The 21,640-nt window shown below is 43.4% G+C and overlaps 1 long non-coding RNA gene across 2 annotated transcripts in view; it reads left to right on the top strand.

Annotated features, from left to right (window-relative positions):
* LOC146965216 (uncharacterized) overlaps positions 1 to 21,640 on the top strand; it is a 101,591-nt gene that overhangs the window by 74,382 nt on the left and 5,569 nt on the right. The window contains exon 3 of one of the 2 annotated variants that reach the window (XR_015034628.1): positions 14,862 to 15,015. The exons of the other annotated variant lie outside the window; for it this stretch is intronic. This is a non-coding gene — a long non-coding RNA (uncharacterized LOC146965216). Of the gene's footprint in view, positions 1 to 14,861; positions 15,016 to 21,640 lie in introns of those variants that run through there. 2 annotated transcript variants of the gene reach the window in all.

Below are 21,640 nucleotides of genomic sequence, written 5' to 3'. Positions count from 1 at the left end.
GATTTTGTTCTGGTCTGACGACAAGCGTCAGATATTAATTGGAATTTGGGAGAAACACATCTAAATGACTGAATCTCAACATAAAAACCAAAAAACCATACTAACACTGGCAGATCCTCTCTTTGTTCTCAAAACAGCCCCAGCTCTTTGTAGCATGGATTCCACAACATGTTGGAAACATTCCTTTGAGACTTTGCTTCATGAATCATATAATTTCTGCAGATTTTTCAGCTCCACATTCATTCTGCTTGTCTCCCATTCTACCACATCCCTGTGGTGCTCTATTGGATTCAGATCTGGTGACTGGGGAGGCAACTGAAGTTCACTGAACTCATTGTCATGGTCAGAGAACCAGTTTGGAATGATTTGCATTGTGACATGATACATTTTCCTGCTGGAAGAAGCCAAATTGTGATAGTCAGCAACAATTCTCAGATATACTGTTTATTCAAACCATAACTGATCAGTATTGAGGCCCCCAAATAAAGAGAAAACATTTCCTACACCATCACACCACCAGCAGCAGCCTGGACTGTTGACACAAGGCAGGTTGGGTTGTGGATTTATGTTTCACTTGAAAGTCCAATGTGTATTTCATATCTGCTCCAAGCAGTGGAGTTAGTCTCCTTTGACCTCTACCATCCACAGGGTGTTTCAGGAGTGCAAACTTTTGACACACAAAAAAAGAAAGCAAACATGTTATTGACAAACTGAGGATGGGCAGAGAAATAAAAACAGCTTCACTATTTTGTTCACGTCATGCAGAAGAAAGTACATTTTGGGCAGCATTAGACCAAAATGTCCTTTTAACATGAAATGAAGAGAAAAGAAAATCTGGAAGCATAGCAGATTGGGCCTAAACCTATAGCTTAGGTTTTTGCACCCCCTATAATTAAACAGTCCATTTTATATAGCGGAAAAGAGCTTTTTAATTTAGAAAATTCAGTGTCACTGTTTGCACAAGTTATCACATGTACCACCGATCTCTGGGTTTACCATGACTTCATAGATTAACATTATAATTCTGCGTGTGTGAGTCTGTGTTTTGAGAGCGAGAGATACAGACTAGGCAGGAGTTTGGCTTAATCCCTCTTGTTATATTCAGATATGTCAGTTCTGATACTGAAGGATTTAGTCCAGAAATATGCTGAGGGTATCTTAATCTGCTATAATTCAACAGTAATTGTGTGAAAGTTTTTTTTTTCTCCTTCACTTTCCAGTCTTTATTATGCACACACATGCCTTCAGTGCCAGCTATACCAGAAGCTTAAAGGGAGGGTGGAGGAAGAGAAAATAAATGTTGCCATCTCTGGCCATGTTTTTTTCTTTTTTTTAATTAAAGAATTGTAATGTTATTTGCTACTGCAACTACTGCAAAATTAAAATGTTCAACCGATGAATTAAGCAAATATTACAGTAAAGCTTGTATTATCATAAGGGCCACAATTTATAGCTACCAGATAGTTTTCACAGTAATGATGCTTTTATCCTGAAGCTATCAAGACAGAATGTCTGTCATGAGTGACACAGATGTGTTATGTCATAGACTTTACATTATAAGATATATAACCCTTCCGTTAAATTTACACTTTTCTTATTTATGTCTTTCATTTTTCAAAGTGTATTTTAATCCTCATGGGGAGATGGGCAAGTGTTATGATACTTGTCTGTGCTGTTGCTGTAACAGGCTCTTTGACATGGAGTCGTGGTTTATTTGTGTCCTCCTTTTCTTCCGTTCCCTTGAGCTCCAGTAGTTAGTAGATTGAGCAGAGAACAGCAATGAAACCCTCCATTTCCCCTCTGACCGGTCCTCCTCTCCCCACTGTCCCACAGCGCACTTTGACTATGAGCTGTCTGCTTAGCCTGTGCCAGTCTGGCACACTGACCCCCTTCAGAGGCCATACTGTGTGTGTGTGTGTGTACATGCACGTGTGTGTTTAAGACTGTGTTTGTTTGTGAGCTAGTGTGTAATATGTGTGTGTGTGTGTATGGGTGTTTGTGTCTGTGTGCCACCCCTCCTCTACCCTGACATCAACTCATGTCCTTGCTGTTATAAATAATTCATTGGCCATTTGAGGCCCCCAGCGCAGGAGAGCACTTGTGCGAGCCTTTAGTGATGGCCGTTAGTCACTCTCTACAAACACACACTTCAACACAAGAATACACTCCTCTCACACCGAACCAAAGCAGCCACTTAAACTGTCACAGCAGATCAATGGAGAAGCCCAAACTCAACATTATCCTCTTGTGCCAAAGCTGAGATTTTTTTTTTTTGCACTTGACAATACTCACAGAAAATAGATATTTTCTTTTTTTCCCTGAGCATTTTTTTCCCCTTCTTTTATCACTTACCGTCTACTGGTATCTGTATACAAAAAGTTGAGCTATAGGGTCAGAGTTGATGTCCTGAGGGAAGAGGAGGAGTGGATGGAGAAGGAGGGTGGATGTGGTGGGGGCAAAGCACCTGGGTTTGTATCTCCAATCTGCTACCTGTTTCTGGTGGTTCGTGTGTATTTGATGTGGCGTGTGAGTGAAAGACTGGGGCACTGGGGAGAGAGCTAATGGAGAGAGGTGAGGGAGACGTGGTGTGAGCGAGACAGGGAGGAAGAGACGGAGGATGAGGCGTTGGGAGGTCAGAGTAGCATCTCGACTCCCGAGGAGAGGAAGAGAAGTGTCCGGTAGCACCTGCCTCATTACCGTCTGCCCCCCCCCCAACCTCCGTCTGACGTAACCCTGCTAACCCTGAAGAATATACATTAGCTGCGGGCCATACCTATGGGCCATGCAAACACATTTGTACAAGTTTTTGTCGATTAACTAATTCAGAAGTGAGCTTCATTATTCCACTGCCCTTAATTGAGATAACAATGCAAATTCCCTTCATTAACTGTGACATGGACAATTTCTCCCGGGCTCCACAGGGACACCATTATATTCAGAGCCCATGGAGCAGGTTGCAAGGTGTCATCAGATATTCAAATGGCATGCTTGTTTAATTGCAGTAAATGTAGCATGTCCGGACGGGTTGGCGGAGGACATTTGGAGTGCGCGCCTGGCTGTTTGTGTCACTATGTAGGTGTGTGTGTGTGTGAGAGAGAGCGAGTGTGTGTGTGAGTGTTTGATAATAGAGGCATTTGGATGGTAGTTAAGGTAGGAGTCAGTTGAAGGTGTGAGTGCGTGTGTCCATACGTGGGCCAATGCTGCAGCCCCCTCCACCCTCCACCCTCACTCCCAGGCAGCTGTTTGCGGGCCCCTGTGCGATCCCGTGGGGCTCCTGAGGGAGTGTGTTGTTGGACTCTTGTCTTTTATGGCAGCAGCAGTAAACATGACAGGCTGTTTGGAGACCATCTGTTTCCAATGGCTGCCGCATGGTAACAGGGAGCTCAACCTGAGATCTGCTTGGTGTCTGTCTCAGAGGTAACAGTCCTGTCTCCTGGCTTCTACAAGGGGATTCTGATGGGGAGAGAGACGGGAGGTGTATGAAAGAGAGAGAGAGGGAGAGAGAAGGAGAGAGAGAGAGAGAGGAGGGCGAGAGAGAGAGAAGAGAGAGGAGGGAGAGGAAACAAGAGAGTCCAGTGAGTTGAACTTGGCATCTGCAGGTGCTACCTAGCATCAAACAACACCCTAAGGACCTACAGGTACACCCTCATCACCAAATACAAACAAAACAAACATTTGCATACACATACACACACATATACACACACGCTCACGTGCATGCACAAAATGAGAAAAAGATAGATGAACCCTCTCTTCCACACACAGTGCAGACGTACGCACACCTCGGGCCATTAAGCAAAAACAGTATTAAGAGAGGCGGTCCCAGAGCGTAACAGATTGAGTCAAGTTCTTCTAACACTCTCTGGCTGCCGACATGGCACTATGTCAAAAGCCTGTTTCCCTCAACACCTCCTCTTGCCAAATTGAGCTGAAGAAAAGAAGAGACTGTCACACTCCTCTTAACACCTAAGTCATTAATATGTCTCTGATGCTCTCATTTGTTCACCTCACTCATTAATTTGAGTCCTTTCTTGCGTAAACGGCGTTTTTTAAAAATCAAAACAGTGCGGGTAGCTTTGAGGCGTGACTCGGGCTGATTCGCGGGTCTTTCTACCTTTGAGGCTATCCTGTTGTCATTACAGTAACAGAGACGCTTTCTTCCCCTTCGTCTCTCTCGCTCTCTGTTGTCTATTGTTGAAATCAGAGTTTAGAAAACCACCAGTCACCCCGTGTGCCCCTAATGGTAGACTGACACTGCTTTTATTTAATGAGTCTGAAGGTGTGTCTGTTGAGACATGGTTGGCCTTCTTCTTATCTAGCCCTAATTATTCCTTTAAAGTCCTTTACTTTCCCATCATTACCCTGCTTAAACACCCGCATCCTGAAAGGCCTTGAACCCCTCTCCCTCTGTTTCTGCCTTGTCATTTCACTCTCCCTGGACGTACTCACCCATTAAAGGACCGCTGCAGCCCGCCACTCATTATTGCTCAGTGCATTTACATTGAATAGGTCATTGGGACCCAACTAAGTGGAACTAATGTGGCACAGAATAGTAGAGGGTTTGAGTTCAGTGTTACACAAACCCTCTGTTCTGTAATAAGGAATCTCTGATTGCTGTTAAGTAGGAGGGAGAGTGCCTCACTGAACCGAGTCATGACTGAAACAAATCTGGGGCTTGTTTGTTGTTTTCTTTACGGTTGTCTGTTTGAGTTTGGGCTTTTCTTCATCATAATTGGCACAGAGCAGGTCTATTCAAACCATCAAGACACAATGGAAAGCTCACTTGCCTCTCTCAGTGTATAGGATGTGTTCTTACAGAGGCTCTGTTGTGTGTGTGTGGTTTTTTTTTTTCAGTTGAATTGTTGCCCTGCATACAGTATTGGTCTTGTGATTATGCAGGGACAAGGATGCAGAAGGCTAGGCCATATGGTAGATGTCTCCTCGCCATCCTGACGAAGAGAAGACTTGGGAATGGGCCGCGGGGTCACTCTCTGACACCGACTACTGCGCACCATAAAGAGACAGCAATTATATACACACAGCCAGTCAACAGTGGCCTGTGAGCTGTGTGATAGGGACTGCATGCTTTCAGAATTCGCTCTGTTATATTGTGAAACATCTGTTATGTTTATGGAAATACAGCCAGGGCTCTTTTTTTTTTCCTTCTCTTTTTCTTTCTCATGCTGACAACAAAGTCTATCTTCCCACACAACATGTGTTAGGTCTCCAGTTGAAGTAAACAGGCAGTAATTCTGTATCTTGTTTCTATTTCGTAGGCTCGTCTGTGGGTGCAGGCAGGGAGGAGATGAGAGTTGATACTTACACCTCTGGCTTAACATGGTGGGTGGGAGCACAGCAGCTGGTTGACTTTTATTAAGACATAGCAATGTGTTTGTGCATGTGTGTGTGTGTGTGAGGGAGAGAGAGCTCTGTGCACAGGAGCAGCGTGGATTTCAACCTGTTTACACGTCCATCCGAGTCCATACGTACTTTGTTTCGAGGCGGACGCAATTGACTCCTCTATCAATTAACACTAACTTCGGCTCCTTGTTTCATGACGGGGGGAAAAGCGATTTTCGGTTGTCGGTTTAGGTGGTCATTTTGTTCAACATGAGAGAGGAGTACGAAAGACGAGGAAAAGCTAGAAGAAGAGAGGGAGGACCCTGTCTATGTGAATCTACTTCAACTGGATTTAGCAGTATGAAGTGAGATAGATCAAATATTGAGTAAGTGAAGGAAGGGCATCACCACATCAAAGGGGTGGACTGGGAGGCACAGGGAGAGATTAAAGGCAGCCTTGAAGAAGTGGGTGAAGGAGACCAAACTGTGGTGGTTGCAGCCATACTGGATGGGCCCCAGTCGATAACCGATCCACTGCACTGCTCCACCAGGTCGCTGCTATCAGAGCACATGGCTGCTTCTTCCAGATCTTAAGCACTCACCCAATGACCTTGAAGAAGAGGAAAAGGTCAAAAGATCACAGGGAGGAGAAATATCAGCAGGAATAGGGGAAAGTCTGTGGTTAAAAGAATATATATTCGAAGGATGAACACCTTCGCAATCCGCTGGAAAAAAAAAAAGTTCTCCAAGATCCTCCGTCGACTCTTCTTTCATCCCCCGTTCCCGCCCACCTTAACACCCGTTACAGAAAAGGTTGCAGGAGCTACAATATTTATTTTCTGTATTTCTGCATACAGCCAAATAATTGGAACGGCACAGGAAGAAGAGGACACAATAGTACGTAAACAAAGTTGAGTGGAGACCCAAACCCCTGCCGATTCTGGCCCAATCAGCCTGCCCTGTTCTGGCCCAGCTTGTGTGCCTGCATGCCTGCCTGAGCTTGGCTGGGTTTGAAAAGTCAGGCTTGTGGGTGGATGCTACTCATAAATATGTATTTGGCTTAAGCCGTGTAGTCCCACTGCTCTCTGCTCTGCCTTGCTTGCCCAAACCTTATGCTCCTCTCACTCTCAGTCCTTCATAAGTTAAGGGACGCAACTTCCCGGGGCATATTCATTAAAAGCTCAACAAAGGAATGATTGATGCTAGAATTACAGTCACGGGTCGCTGTTACACTCGTGCTGACAGCGGGAGGATCTAGGGTTTTCAGAGATAAAATCCAGGTAAATGCCATCCCTCTGCCAAATATAGAGTTCAGTGAAGCAGCCTGGTTGGTCTCACCACTGTTGTGGCACCATTTCACATAAACATCGAAGGGATTAAGAGATTTGTGTCAAGACTTTTGGAAGAATCAGGACTTTACTGGATAGACTCAAAAAGGCATGATTGTTCTTTATCTATCTATCTATCTATCTATCTATCTATCTATCTATCTATCTATCTATCTATCTATCTATCTATCTATCTATCTATCTATCTATCTATCTATCTATCTATCTATCTATCTATCTATCTATCTATCTATCTATCTATCTATCTGATGGCTTCATTAGGAGCACTGGGATTTATTTCAAAGCTCACTAGCAAGGAAAGCTTCAAAGGAACCTCGGTGAAATAACTCCTCAAATATAACTTACATCATCTCTGAGAAAGATTTTTTTTGGTTTTTCTTTTCTTTTTTTTTGCACCTTGAAAATTGAGATATGTCTTGACTGAGCATAAGATCCTGATCCTGAATTTTAATTTTGGTTGCAGCCAGTGTTTGTGAGGGTGCACTCTTTCTGTATGTGCTTCAAGTCAAAAGGCACAGAAGCTAAGACCTAAGATCTCTGCGTGTACAATCTGCTGGGAATCTGTCATGTGACGATCCCTTTTTATCTACACAGTTGGTGTGTGTGTGTGTGTGTGTTGCGTTGCAGTGGGCATACGTGATCGTGGTCATGCATGCATGTGTTTATGTGTATTTCTGTGCGTGTGTGAATGTGTGGTAGCTTCATACAGTAAGCAGTGAATCACCATCTTTCTCCCACTCTTCTATCTTTATGCTTCCTGGGTCGCAGGTTTGCAGTCAGCTTAGCGCAGACCTACATATCCATATTCTGCAGATAAAAACCATGTCAGTCACGATAAGTGATTTCCCCTTTGATTTTACATCTGTATTTGAAGCGCCGTCTTCAGCAGCAGCTCTATATTACGAAGCCTCGTGCTGCTCAGTCTTTTATACTGCTTTTATACTGTATATGCCTGTGACACACTTCCTGCCCTTTTTCTTCTAACAGTATTGTTAGGGAAGGCTCAGACAGGGCAAGTTCTCAGAAACCCCCAACAACAAACAAGAATTACTGTAATGCCTCCCTGAAAAAAACATACTTTGGGGTCTTCATCTAAGAAGCCTTGCTGTTCTTATTCTTATGGTAAATGTGGAGTGCAGCTGCTAGCACAGTTAGTAAAAAAATGATCAAAGGGTACAAACATGATTTCATCACAGCTGCTTTTAAGCAACCATCTAGTTAGCGTTATCTAACCTAAAATAATACCAGTATAACAGAATATCAATATCCCCTCTTGTTCTTATGTAAAAGAATTACCATTCAGAGACTGGATGTGCTCCTTATTTCGCTGCAGGGCTGCACATTGTTTCATTGCTCGCTACTGAAGTGATAAGCAACCCAGTAAAAGATGAGACATTTTCAAACTGGGATGAGAAGTCATCTTACCACATGGTATATGCATGCCTTGATTAAGAAATCATCAATCAAAATGAATAATTTTATATGTATGTGCGTCTTGCGTGCACATGTGTGCTCAGTTGGTAGAAGCAGCTAGAAAGGGAATCATCATCCACATGACAGAGAGACTTGGGAAGATGAAGTCGTTGTTCTTATTTTTGTCTTGTCACCCATGTCCCACTTTTGAAACAAATGCATCATAATGTTCCTCCATGCCTCTTTTTTTTTCCAATGCAGAATGATTCTCAAGCTGAGCCAAATTATTAAATATAAATGGGACGTCAACTATCTGTCAAAACACAACAAAAACATCATGCAACATGATTTTCTTTTTCCACTTTTGCTTTGAATGTGTAAGGGTTCCTTATGAGGGCTTGTCAGAGGAGAAGTAAGAGTAGTCTGCCTCTTATCTGAATTGTTGTAGAGAGGATAGAAGAATGACAGTCTTCAGGCTGTGGGCCAAACCGAACCTTCCACTCTTCACCCTGCAGGGACTGACCACTCAACTCTGCCAGCCAAGTGCTATACACCAAATGCTGCAGTAACCTTGACAGGAGCTGACCTCTGCAATTATAATCCCTGTTTCCTGATGTATTGGAGCTCTTTATTTTATTTTTTCTCTTTTTTATTCCAAGCTGTAGAGTGAAAAGAGAACCCGGCTTGAAGAAAGTTTCAAGACCAGGCCTTATATTCCCATTTCCCATCATAAACCCTGCTCATATACCCTTATTGTATAGCTTTAGCATCATGATAAGCCCTATCTTCTTTTCTGGCCCTGCCTTTGTACTCACATAACCCCTATCCGCATCCCCGGCTATATCCCATCTCTACTTATATCACCATTCCCTCTTCTATCCTTACCCCAGGGCCCATCCTCTCCGGGCCCAACCCAGTGTAAACTCCTGCGTACAGTAGCCTGTCCACCCTGTGCCCTGGCTGTCAGCTTTGGCGGGCAGGCTGCGTTGACAAGGGGAGGCCACTAGGGCTGTCTGTCATGGGGTTATTCTCGGGGCGGAGACGGTTCAGCTGATTCGCTGACACCGGCTGCCGTGTGAGGGGGCTGGAAGGGCGGGCATTTGGCGGGGATTTACAACGTGTGTGTGCGAGTGTGTACGTGTGCGCATTTGGCGGGGAGCTACCAGGGGTTAGCCTTGCCAGATGACAGGTATGAGGGAGGCGGGGAGAGAGACTTGGGAGGCAAAAAGAAAGAAACACACCTAAACACACACATAGATGTGCTCATGCAGTTGAAGCCAGGTGAAGGACAATGAATGTAGTTCCAGACCTCGGCAACACAGCTGGGAGGAAATGCCCTTTACAGACTGTTTAAATGTACTTTTGTTCAAGTTGTGATTCTGACATTATCTCATTATTTTCTGTTACTTTTTTCCCGTTCCTATTATTATTTGCCGCACCACAGAGAGCCAGCACTGCCACGTCTTTTTCTTTAGATATTGTATTAATCATCTGTGTAGGTCGCTCTTCATGTTTTTATGTGTTCAGCCTGTTCATGCTGTATTCAGCTTTATACTCTCTTTATACCCCAGTGTATTCAATAAACACAGCAAACTACCACAACTGAAGAAACACAAAACACAAGATATTTTATCACAGTGTTGGTACTGTTATTTCACATAACAATGAGATAGCAGTAAAACCTTGCAACATAAAACCTTTGACTAGACACCACTGGAGGTACAGTAACACATTAAAGATCTGTTTGGAGAAGACTGACATAATGCGATATTTTAACTGATGCAAGGATAAAAATGTAATGAATATGTTTTCATTAACTTGATAAAAAAAAGTCACATGTAAAACAACTCTTGTGTGGCTGCATGGTGTGTGTGTGTGTTTTGTGCACCTACAATCTCAATGCAGAGACCCCCTGGTGTATTTTTGTCTGGGATCTGGGTAATGACTGATATTTCATCTATAGGCTACTGTGTCTGTGCTGTTTTAGACGGCCCCAGACTCAGACATTATCACCTGCTTCTTAAGGAATCTGATGCCCCTGCTCAGATTGCTCCTCTCTGGGCTCTGTGTGACTTGTCTGTGCAGTTGGACGACAAAAGGCACTCAAGACTATGTTTCAGTCTGTGTTGTTTGAGATTTTCTGGGTGTACGGGGTACACATTAGTGTAAATATAATGAATGTGATTTCTCAGTGTGTGTGTGTGTGTGTGTGTGTGAGAGATGGGGGATAATCCCTTGATCTCCATCAGAAGGTCCCAACGACATGCCAGTGCTGACTTTGGCCACAGGAGCCGGGACGGCTGAGGCGCCAAGGCAGCACCGTTCCACTCATGTGGTGCCAGCACTGTGGGCCTTAAACAAACAGGGTCAGCTTACAAAGACAAAGGAGTGACACGGATCCACTGGACCCTCCGTCAAGTCCTCAGATTTGCTCTGTTCATAAATCTGTCAGTCTCCCTGCACACAGGCATAGTCAGAAGCTGCTGGGGTGGGGTGGAGGTGGTGGGTGGGGTTGTTATCCAAGCAGAAATGTGTAATATATTCAATTTCTCTGAACAGTAACACTATTTTGTTTCATCTTTTTACAGCTGAAACGTGATCCCGCTCATTAGAATACATAGGGGAAAAATATAAATAATAGTTGCTGCAATGGATGTATCACATTTTTTCTGGCTGTCTTTGAAACTCTTATATGCTTTGGTATACTTTGATAATTTCTTAGCTATCTTTCCCTCTCTTTCTCTCACATACACACACACATACAGTACATTTATATATATTTATATATATATAAACTGTATAGCAATTACTGAGAAAGAGCTGACTTGATAACATCATCTCTGCTCGTACCTTGGACCTCAATTATCGTCTTGAGAGTTTCCAAATCCTACATTAGATAAATGGCAATTGACTCTTTCCTGTTTCCTATAATAGAAGCAGCATCCTGACACTGCAAATGAGATAGAGTTCAGACATTAGTATTCTGTTAATTTGACCCCAGGCGCCTCTACGCAATCAGATCTGAAGCCAAAGCACTTAGCCTATGCTAAGGATTAATGACGGCCATCTAAAACAATTTGGGAGCCAATCAGTTGAACTGAGGAGGGTAAATCTAATATGATAATTTATCTGCATCAATGCGACTCGCCTGGCAGGGAGGAGTATGCTAATTGCGCGACCCTTACCTAGTGACTGGATGCACACAGCTGGGTGTGCTTGCTCTAGCTCTGCTATTAGGGAACTTTGAGGGACTTTGGAGTTTGCTGAAGCGAGTTCTCCTTGGAGGGTGATGGGAAGTGAACCTCGCCGCTTCACACTGAGCTCAGTCCTGCTCCCCTCAACCCCTCCGTTTCAATTTCCATAATGTGCCCGCCTCCAATGACATGACAGCAAGGCGCAAATAAGTGTCTATATTGGTATCAGATGGAGATGTAGAGGATAGGGTTTTTAATATGGTTGGAAGACCTCCCCAAGGGACCATTTTCACCACTACAGAACATCAGTTACACAGTTACAACAATAGTCTCTTAATTGATTCGTTTAATTAGCCGGAGATGGAGTTTGCGCTACAGCTTGTCATCCTGTATCATAGGGGGTCTCCCCAGCCGCCCGCGTGGCCAGCCTCTTACCCCACACTAGTCAGACTTCCATTAAAGTGTAATTATATGTAAATGAAAACTACACAAAACCCTTTCTCAACTTGACCACTGAAACAATCCTGCCTTTCACTGCCTCTTTTTTTCCCCTCCCCATTTCTTTCTTTTTTACTCATGAAAAGAGAGCAAAGGAGCATTTTGAAAACGCAGCGGCTGCACATTTTTATACTTTACACGCGGACACATTTGAAATCTTTTGCCCTACTTGTGAAAGACAAGCAGTTAATCAGTGCTTTTGATGGAGTGGTAACTCTGTAAATCAGTTGCCAGCTTTGTATTGTAGAGAGCGAGTGTACTTGGGTGAGTTGGGGGTTGGAAGGGAGGGTAGGGATCAGGGGGCCTGTATGGGGGTATGTAAGAGTTTCTATTTAAACTGATGCCTCTCAACAAAAACAGCCACCCTTCCAAATCCTATACACCCACTGCCCCCCTCCTCTCGCCTTGGTGTTTACCACAGGCCCAACTTCACAAGCCTTCTTGGTATGAAGTTGGAGCCACAGAGCTAAGAGCAGGGGAGTGATTACAACTTCCTTCAGTGTGAATGGTGCAGATGTCGGCCTGGCCTCAGTGAAGCAGAACAATGCCCTCAAAGGCGTCTGGACACAATGGGCCTTTCTCCTCTGCCGGAGATGTCTCTCTATAGCAGCTTGCAGCGCGGGGATGCTAAGCAGGTGGCACACAGAGAGACAGAGACAGCCCCAGCCCTTTTAAGTTCCCTGAGCTGAAAAGCATCAGTGGGTATATGTGTGGAGGAGTCGCCGCGGATTGCTTCTGTGGTCAGTCTGGGCATTAGTGTCTGGAGGTGTCATTTAGCTGTGGATTAGCCAGGCTGCTTGTTCACTGGGGATTTTCCCCCATTGACGGGCCACTGAGAGAAGCCGGGATTGATGCTTTTCTGATCTGGCACGGCTCGGTTGAAGATTGAGAGCTCTTTTGCTCTCGTATGAGGAAGTTACAAAGTCTCCACCCTTTACTCTCCCTCCATTCCCCGATTACTGACGCTCTTTTTCTGCATTCAAGAATTATTCATATTTATCCAATGTGAAAACGAAATAAATAAAAGGAGAAGCTAATAAAAATGATCTTTGACAAAAAAAACTTGAATCCTTTGTATTTACACAGTGCATTTTTGCATTTGTCTACTTACAACATGAATGTAGTATTGGGTATGTACTTTTTTTTCTCATGCACATACCATAATCGTTCAGGGCCTCTGCTCGCTGGTGTTTACCAAACCGCATGTTTGTGTACTAAAATGGAAGCACCCTGGATTTGAAGATTTAATTATGACAGCACAAGCGTCCCACCGTGTGTTTACCACAGAGTCCCTCTCTATGGAGCTGAATAATTTGCTCTCCACTTCCCCAACTGTGTGGCATTACTGTGATTTTCCCGGGCCCAGTGGCGAGCAGTGGGGACCAAATGAAGAAGAGTCACCTGGAATCTCCTTCCAAGGTCTACCAGAGTTAACATGTAATGAATAAATTAATATCTAATGAAGGAAGAGGGCCACCATTACACTCGCCCTGCACTCGTGCCATCAGGGAAGATCGAGGTTTAGGCCACTAAATACTGCAGTAGATGCTGTGATTTGACAAACAACATCAAAAGACAGAAATAACGGTGCTAAATACTTTGTGTGCTCTCCCACTGTGCTCATTTGAGCAGAAGTTAATATCATCTGTACTTTTGTTCTTTTGTCTTATTCCTGTTTTCATCTTGCTAGGTTCATGCTGGAGCTGTGCTTTCATCACAGTGAGGGCTGATTAAAGATTCTTGACTCTCGTAAGTAGCTTTTTTATTCTTTTATTTATTTGTTTTAAAAAAAAATAATTGTTTCAAAATGGTGACAAATAATTTCTATCAGTCATTTTCTCCTGTTTTGTGCTTTCAGACAATCTAGAGTAAAGGATGAACATTAACATGTGATTTTCCACTTCTTTCTTGCTCTTTCCTGCTCTATGCAATTACTAACCACCTCAACATCCCTGCGTGTTACTTGCATGTATACAGTATGGTGTCGGGTGTATGATGGTGGCAAAACAATATGCCTACAGAGTTACCTTTCTTGTATCTTTTGTCATTGAGGGATTTAATGCGTCATTGGCACACGTGCAAGCCGAGTCCTGCTGGGCTGTTGCTAATGTCGAGGCCCCCTTGTGCGAGTACATTATCTCTGAGCCTTCCTATTATTCTGGAACAGTCTTTGACTTCTAATGTGCCTATCTACACGTCCCCGGATATCTAGCATCATTATGAAGCAAACTAACAATCCATTATTCTCATCTCTTGTCATTACTGCAAGCAATACTCCATTAGCTTAAGTTCTGTTGTTTAGTTCTCTTAATTTACATGACTGACAATTTGCTGCCCAACAAGTACTGAAGCAAAATTTATCTGCACAAAGGTTAGGAGTCATGCAATGACAGATTTTCCCCATAGTTTTTCCGTGCACACCAGTGCTGTGTTTCAGATGGCGAAACAGCAGCTCCATATTCTGATGTGTCCTTAGAAAAAAAATCCTCGAGACAGCTAATAAAAACATTTTTCAGCATGATGCATCAAAATAAAAGTTCACACAAATATATGAAAATTAACAGCTTTTCAAGACAGTCTGTTCTGTTCCATCTCGCCTGTTATTTACTGCATCAGGAACAGATTGGAGCAGATTTCTATGCACATTGCACTCGCTGTAATTTTTTTCTCCTAGCCAGACATGCTGGATAAAAGAAAAGCTTTCTGTAGAAAAGAAATCCTTTTATTGAAGAACTGTTGTAATATGGTGAAAGACTGACTACTGCTACTCTTAGAGCGGCTTAGAGTCTTGATCTGCTGCACTAAGTATGACAGATTGTCCAACAGGCCACTGTGTAAAGATGGGAAATTTTCAATGATTCTGCACACCACAGTTGCAATTCTCTCTCACTCTCCCTTCGCTTTAATGTCTTTCCAGTGCAGACATTAAATACTCTTTGAGAGCTAGACTAAGAAAAGTGTGAGCCCAAAACTCTCAGATAGAATCTATGGACTATTCAGTATCTGCATGTTTTCTATGTGATAGTTGTGAAGGAAAAAAATAATGCATTTAATGTTTTGATTGTAGGACTGCATGTCTTAGGACACTCATGGGAGACGTGCATGTGAACAAAGGAGAAACACTGGAAAAAGTGGAAGTGGCTTCTCAGATGAGGCAACGGAAATTAATCATAAAAGACCAATCAGTGTCTGTGCTGAATGTAAACACCATAGCTGCTAGAGGTGAGACATATTAACCTTTTATCCAAATCAAATATGATATTTTTGGCTCTAGTGAGCATTCAGACTGCACTTTGTTCCAGTGCCTGTGCACTGAGAAGAATCAGTGCTGGTCTGCACGTTAGCAGACTCCTCAGAGGAAATACCAGAGCTTTCTCTGGCCATAGTGTACGAGAGGAGGGTGAGGGTGATGCCTATAGTGTATTGGAACAGTTTTAAGTGAGCGGTGAGTGAGCTCTCACTGCATCAAAAACACTCACTGGTTAAATTTAAATGAAATCTTACTGCACCATGATGGGGAAAGCCTTTTGTGCAGATGTCAGTTATTCAGTCTTTTAAAGAATTTTACAGTTCGTTGTGTATTCAGAGCTTTTGAAATACGGCTTTTGCCTTCCTCATTCAGTGTCACTCACAAGTCGTCCCTCGCTCCGGCCACAGGCGTCACAGTGCAGAGTCAAATAAAATAGGCAAGAGACTACCCTCTCTTCTTAGCCTGAATTATCATTATGAAAATAAAGCCAAATATAAACAAAAACGGAGGAATGAGAAAACTGACTTACCGTAGATAATTAAACTGGAAAAATGCTAAAACAGTATGTGACTGATTAACACAGTCTGACTGTTTAATATGAAAATATAAATAAAGAAAATAAAAGAATATTAGAATATGAAAAATAATAGTTGTAAACACTAATTATATCAATTTAATTGTTTTTACACAAACTATTCAAAATCATTTTTTGTTTCTGGATTATGCCGAACATAAACCTCCTGCAGACGGTAAATCAGACTCTGTGTCACTCTGTTGCTGATGTGCGTCTAAGCCTCTGAAACGGTGCCTGTAATGAGTCTGATAGGGCTCTGATATGACACTATTTGCCATAGACGTGTTTCACAGACCTAAGCCAAAAGGAACGATTTGTAGGTGCAATTAGATTCCCTGATATTGAGTGTTAAAATGAGCTCTCCTTCTCCACAGGAGACAGGGCAAGCACATGTACTGTACCTCTGTCTCAGATTACACAGATAATACTCAGTCACGATGCTCTTGGCAGCGAGGTGAAAACATCTTTTCTTTATGTATAATACACATTTTTGTAGAGCATGCAGCATCACCTCTATTACTTTCCCCGGGAGTATGGTGCATTTTGTTGGAGTGTAATAAAAGCAACACTTTATTTATATTTTATTACCTTTTAGGGCCTATTCTGTCAGCAGTGAAACCAATGTACTGCCTCACGACGATGAATTAGCTATTAATTGTACCTTAAATTCAGGCATGATGCGTTTACTTCACAGTTTCTTTTGAAAGTCTGTGTTTTTTTTCTTTGTGCCGTGCTTGTGGTGACAGGTGCATGTTCCCTCACCGTAAATCTGGAGTGTTTTACGAGCAGAACCATCGGCAGCGGCAGCAAAAACAACAAAATATGTCACAGTTCTGCCCATACTTTGTGACATGTTTGTGCAATGACATCACTGACCACTGACTGATTAATTACTCTAATGGTCCATTCTTAGGCGAGAGGGCATTGTGAGGTCACAACCTTGGGGATAGAGGAAATGGCAGCAGTGAGTGGGGGGTCATCCTTCTGCAGATTCTGCTGGGATAACCACCGCCTGCATCACCTGTGTGACTAACTCACTGTCCTCCCTGACCAACAGGAGAACAGCGAGCGGTCCTCTCCCACTTGCGCTCCCCTAGATCAACAGTGTGGCCCAGGAGAACAATAAAACAGTGTCAGTTTCTACGGGGAAATAAAGGCAAACTGAAAGAGGAAACAATTCGTCCACAACAGGACACACGGCCATGGAGGATAACCTGCCTTCAAAGATGCCGGGGTGGTGTATTAGAATAGTTTAGAGGTGGCGCACTTCAAAAGCCTTGGTGCAGCTCCCATACCGAGTCGTTTTTCCTGCTATTCTTGTGGGTTGGTTTTGGGTTGCTATAAGTAGCCTGCATCCTGTCCCTCTGTGGTCTCAGGTGGATAGGTTTTGTTTTTGTAGCTGGGGCCGGGCCTTTAATGGCTGTCTGTGCTTCCACTACTTCTGTTGGCAGGCCTGATTGGCTTGTTAGCGATGTACATATATATATATATATATATCATACGAAAGAACAACAAAGCTCCTGTGTAGTGGGGGGCAGTGCTGCTCTAATGAGGACAAATTGTTTTATTATGTTATGTTATATAAGCCTTGATGGCTAGAAAATGTGCTGGTTAACACCTCTACAAGCCACAAGGACGAGCATCAGTGGCAACAACGTTACATTACTGTGATTTAGACGTTAGCGGTTAGCAGAAACTGCTAACACAAACATCGTCTTCAGTGTCAAAGGTAGTCCTCTTGAAGACTGTTTTTACTATACGTTTATTATGTTTTTGTCTACTGAAGTAGACACTGAAGTTTTTGAAGTACTTCAATGAAACACAATACAGTGGCCTGAGCAGCAAATGAAAGTGAAAGGCCAGTAATAATAATTTTAATAAAGTGGATATCTGAGACTTGTGGTTTGTTAATGTCCTCAAATCCTCTTTGTCCATGTGTGAGAAAGCATCTGTTGTATGCCTGTCCTAATGTCACTGTATCCGCCTTTATCCTCTTGAACCTCCTGGATAAATACAGGTCTGAGGACGTGCCAGTCCACAACTTTAGCGGACCCTTCCCCGTCCGTCTGTCTGCCCCAGGCCTCTCCTCATGTTCTTCCCCATTCAGAGCTTTTGTGTCCTTTTGAAACATCTCGTCCACGTTGATCAGTGGTGGTCTACTGGTTACCGCTACTCCTCCCACAACACTCAGAGGCGCACATGGCCCATTGTTCGGAGCATCAAGCCTGATTAGCGTGCACGCACCAACGGGGTTTGTAGGCAAGCTACTTAGTGGAGTAAATTACCTCTACGGTGCAATTAGGAACAGTCTGAGGTAACCTGGTGGTCTACCTCTGCTCCCCCTGCCCCACCTGCACCTTTGTTAGCCACCTAGGGAGGACTGGGTGGCTCTCTCTTCCCCTCAACCTCTCTTTCCTCTTAATGGCTTTCAACTTTGTCTGGCTGTCCACTCCACTGCCCTGAACCGTGGGTCAGCCTCCCTATTAATTACAGCTCCTGGTGATTACAGGGTGAGAGGGAAAGTGGCGGAGTTTGTCTGCAGTGTGGCGGGTCGAAACAGGCCAAGCCTGACTGTTTATTTAACCATGTTAGTATCTCAGGTTATGTATGCTCATGCCATTGTTTCCTTATGACCCGTGACCTCTGCTGTCTGAAATTAATCAAGCCACTCAGTGTTGAAGAGTTCAAAGTATTTTTAGCTAGTTTTAGTTTACAGTTGAAGTTTCGCATGTCATGACACAGGTATTGGCAGAATAGCACCTATTTTTAATTTTATTTTTTTTACTGATTGTTTTACCTTTTAGGAGCCAAACAGTTCCTAACCCAGAAAAAGGAGGCGGGGGGGGTGGGGGCGCAGGGGGCAGCACACCAGCAAGCTCACAGATGCTAACGGGTGCAATCACAGTCTCATATCCTGATTGTGCAGTTGGTAGTGTGGACAATGAGGGCGGAGAGAGGGAAATGTGCACGGCAGCTTTCCATTATGAGATAGTGTGTATTACTGTAATCCAGAGGGCCTCCTGCTCGCTGTGGCGTGTGCCAGACTCCTGGGTGGGCAATCTCAGAGACAGTGGGGAGGCCCAGCTTATTTCTGGGCACATTTGGCATGGCCTATATGGCTGTTACAAGAACTAGGAGTGGAACAGAAGTCATAAAAAGACGTTTTTGATATTTTTGGGGGAAACTTTTTAAGTACTAGAGGTGAAAGGTGTGCTTTATTTATTCTTTGATTTGAATTTTTTGGTGCAGGTGGTTTTTAAATGGGTCTCTCTAAAACAAATGCAATCATCAGAATATTTTTCAAAAATATTTTCACCCAGTTAAGCTTTATGTCTCACTTGTGTCTTCTTATTGTAATGTTTATTTTTACACCACACAACACTGGTTGGCACCTTTAAAATGGTGTTCTAGCCATTAAAAAAAACAACAACGTGTTGTGTCACATTTTGGTACAAACTGAAATGATAGCACTGAATACAAAATTCTGTGGAAACCGGCGCGGCCTTTGATACAGTTTTTAATTGGTGCTTGGCTCCTGTCACTTACTTGCTTGTGGTTCAGTTGTCAGAGACCCTCACAGTATGAGAGCCTGTGCTGCCCTGAAGACCACTTGTTGGAGGCCTGCTGATCCTCTCAGGTCTGGAATGGCCTCGGGAGACTCTGAAAGCCTGTCGATGTTCTGTCAAAAAGCTTATCCCTGTGCTGATGGCACCAGGCTGGCACTGGAGCATTGCTCTCCGCTGCGATAGAAAGGGATGGTTGGTGTCCCACTGGAAATGTGTCTCATGCCTGTTAAGGTGTCTGCAGGAACATTGGCACAAAGCTTTTCGAGGGCTTTGAACACAACGTCTTCAAACACACACACACACAAGCACACACACACCAACACATAGATATACTGAGCCAATACGCAAATGGGTGTCCATTCATATAATTGCATGTCGAGACAATAACAGCTAAAACAAAGCTTGTATTATTTCTGCTGATGAGTTCCTTGAAGACATAACAATGAATACATCTACGTATTTTCTTCCAGCAGTTAAATGCTTAACATGCTGAAAGGAAAATGAATCATACAGTGAGTAAATGATATTTTTCTAGGACTATATAAAGACTGACATGATCTGTGGATGTGCATAACAGACGGTGTGAATGTCACATCACTGCGGTGCTTGATTGCCATAGTTACTGAAACAACAATGATGATTGTCCAAAGGTCATAACCTTGCGTGACCTCAGTTAAGGGGAAGGTTGTCTGGGGTTTCCTGGCAATAATAAGTGGGAAATCTTCACTTCCCAGACCTCCCAGTAACCCTTCGAAGTGGGAGATTTATGAGGCTCAACAAGGACTCCCCTGATTGGCTTTATGACAGGACTTCCACTCTGTGCTCTACTACTGTCATTAGGGGGTCCTCAGCTCTAAACTTAGGCTGTTGTGGGCAGGGGGAGGTTTGATACAGAGGTCTGGGGCTATCGGAGCTGAGCTGCTATGACGGTTAATTAGTGGGAGAACATGATGCAGTTTACTGTAAATTGTCAGTGTAGTACTGTGCACTGAGCCTGCTAAACTTGTAAACTGAAATATACTATGCTCGCATGGATGACCAGCTGACTTTCACTCTGATAGACACACACACACACATACACACACTCACAGGCATGCTCTGGCACTAGTGGAGACATACATGGGTCACCTGTCAGGTCATGCCCCCCCACTGGTCAGCCCTGCTGTATGACTGCATTGATTATGTGCTTGTCTGCAAGCATGCAGTCAAGCATGTTGATTTTAGCATTACTACATACTGTATCTGAGCACATGTTTTAAGATCTGTGTGTGTGTGTGTCTGTCTGTGTTGTATCGTCCACAGACCAAAGTGATCAGGCCAAGCTTTTCAGGAGGGTAGATCAGATCATAGCTTGACAGGATAATCATGAAGAGGTACTGTAAGGTTCCTCATGTTTCATTTACTGTTATCTTAAGCATTATTCCCTCCCTTACAGTACAGGGGTATCTTCAGCCATCTGGATTTTCAATTGGCCTTAACACACTAGCGTCAACAAAGCCTTATGTCCCATGTTTTATATCAAAATGCGTATTAAAACACACCACAGCAACTGTTGTCGTGTGACAGCCCCTGACCCTGATATGGCCGGATGAGATGCAGCGCTGTATGAAGAAATAATTAGTCAATAGTAGGCTATATCTCTGAAGATGAACTGTCATAGAGAGACAAAGGAAGCCTGCAAGCCAACTAGTTAATGCCACTGTGAACCTCATTAACACTCTCACCTGCTTGGAATACAAATTAAGAGCAAAAGTTGCAACAGGAACTGCAATATTTTGTTTTGCTTTGTTTCACACAGGTGATGTATGCTCAATTTCTCCTGCCTGTGCAGGTAAAGAAAGAAATGTTTGATGCATAAAAAAGGAGTAGAAATCACAAAAATAATTGAAATCATTAATTTCCTGCATCCAACGCAAATCAGCTTAACAGAGGTTGAGGAGACCTAAACGTGCTAAACGCACCAAACATAATTGAATGGCCCCTCAGACCTCATCTTATTTATCTCATTTGCTTTTTTGGCACAGCAAAGAAACGTCCAGGCCACAAGTGACCCACAAGTGCTTTAAATGAATCTGGTCTGCTAATGGCTGTGAGAAGACACCCTGAGAGCAACCATGAAATATGTGCAAGGACCCATGACCACTGAGATAATAACCCCTGGCCAGACCAGGGATTCTCTGTCCCCCTTTCTTCCCTCCCCATCTTTCCCACCGGGGTCTGAAGTGGCTCATGTCTGGGACAGATGGTAAGATGAGGCCCATGTATATCCTGGCACAGCAGAGAGGGCATTGCCTCTTGGGTGATAAAATGATGAATAAAATTGAATAAAATAAAATTTCCCATCCCCACTGGTTTAATAGTAATTTTAAGACTAGACTTGTATAGATCAGGATAATGAACAGGCAGAGTGTGTATGTGTTGTTGCACATGTGCATTAATAGGTTCATGTTCGTGTC

The sequence above is a fragment of the Trachurus japonicus genome, chromosome 21, assembly GCF_045865225.1.
Source record: "Trachurus japonicus isolate A0001 chromosome 21, Traja_1.0".
Taxonomy (NCBI): Eukaryota; Metazoa; Chordata; class Actinopteri; order Carangiformes; family Carangidae; genus Trachurus; species Trachurus japonicus.
This window is presented reverse-complemented; position numbering and strand designations above follow the sequence as displayed.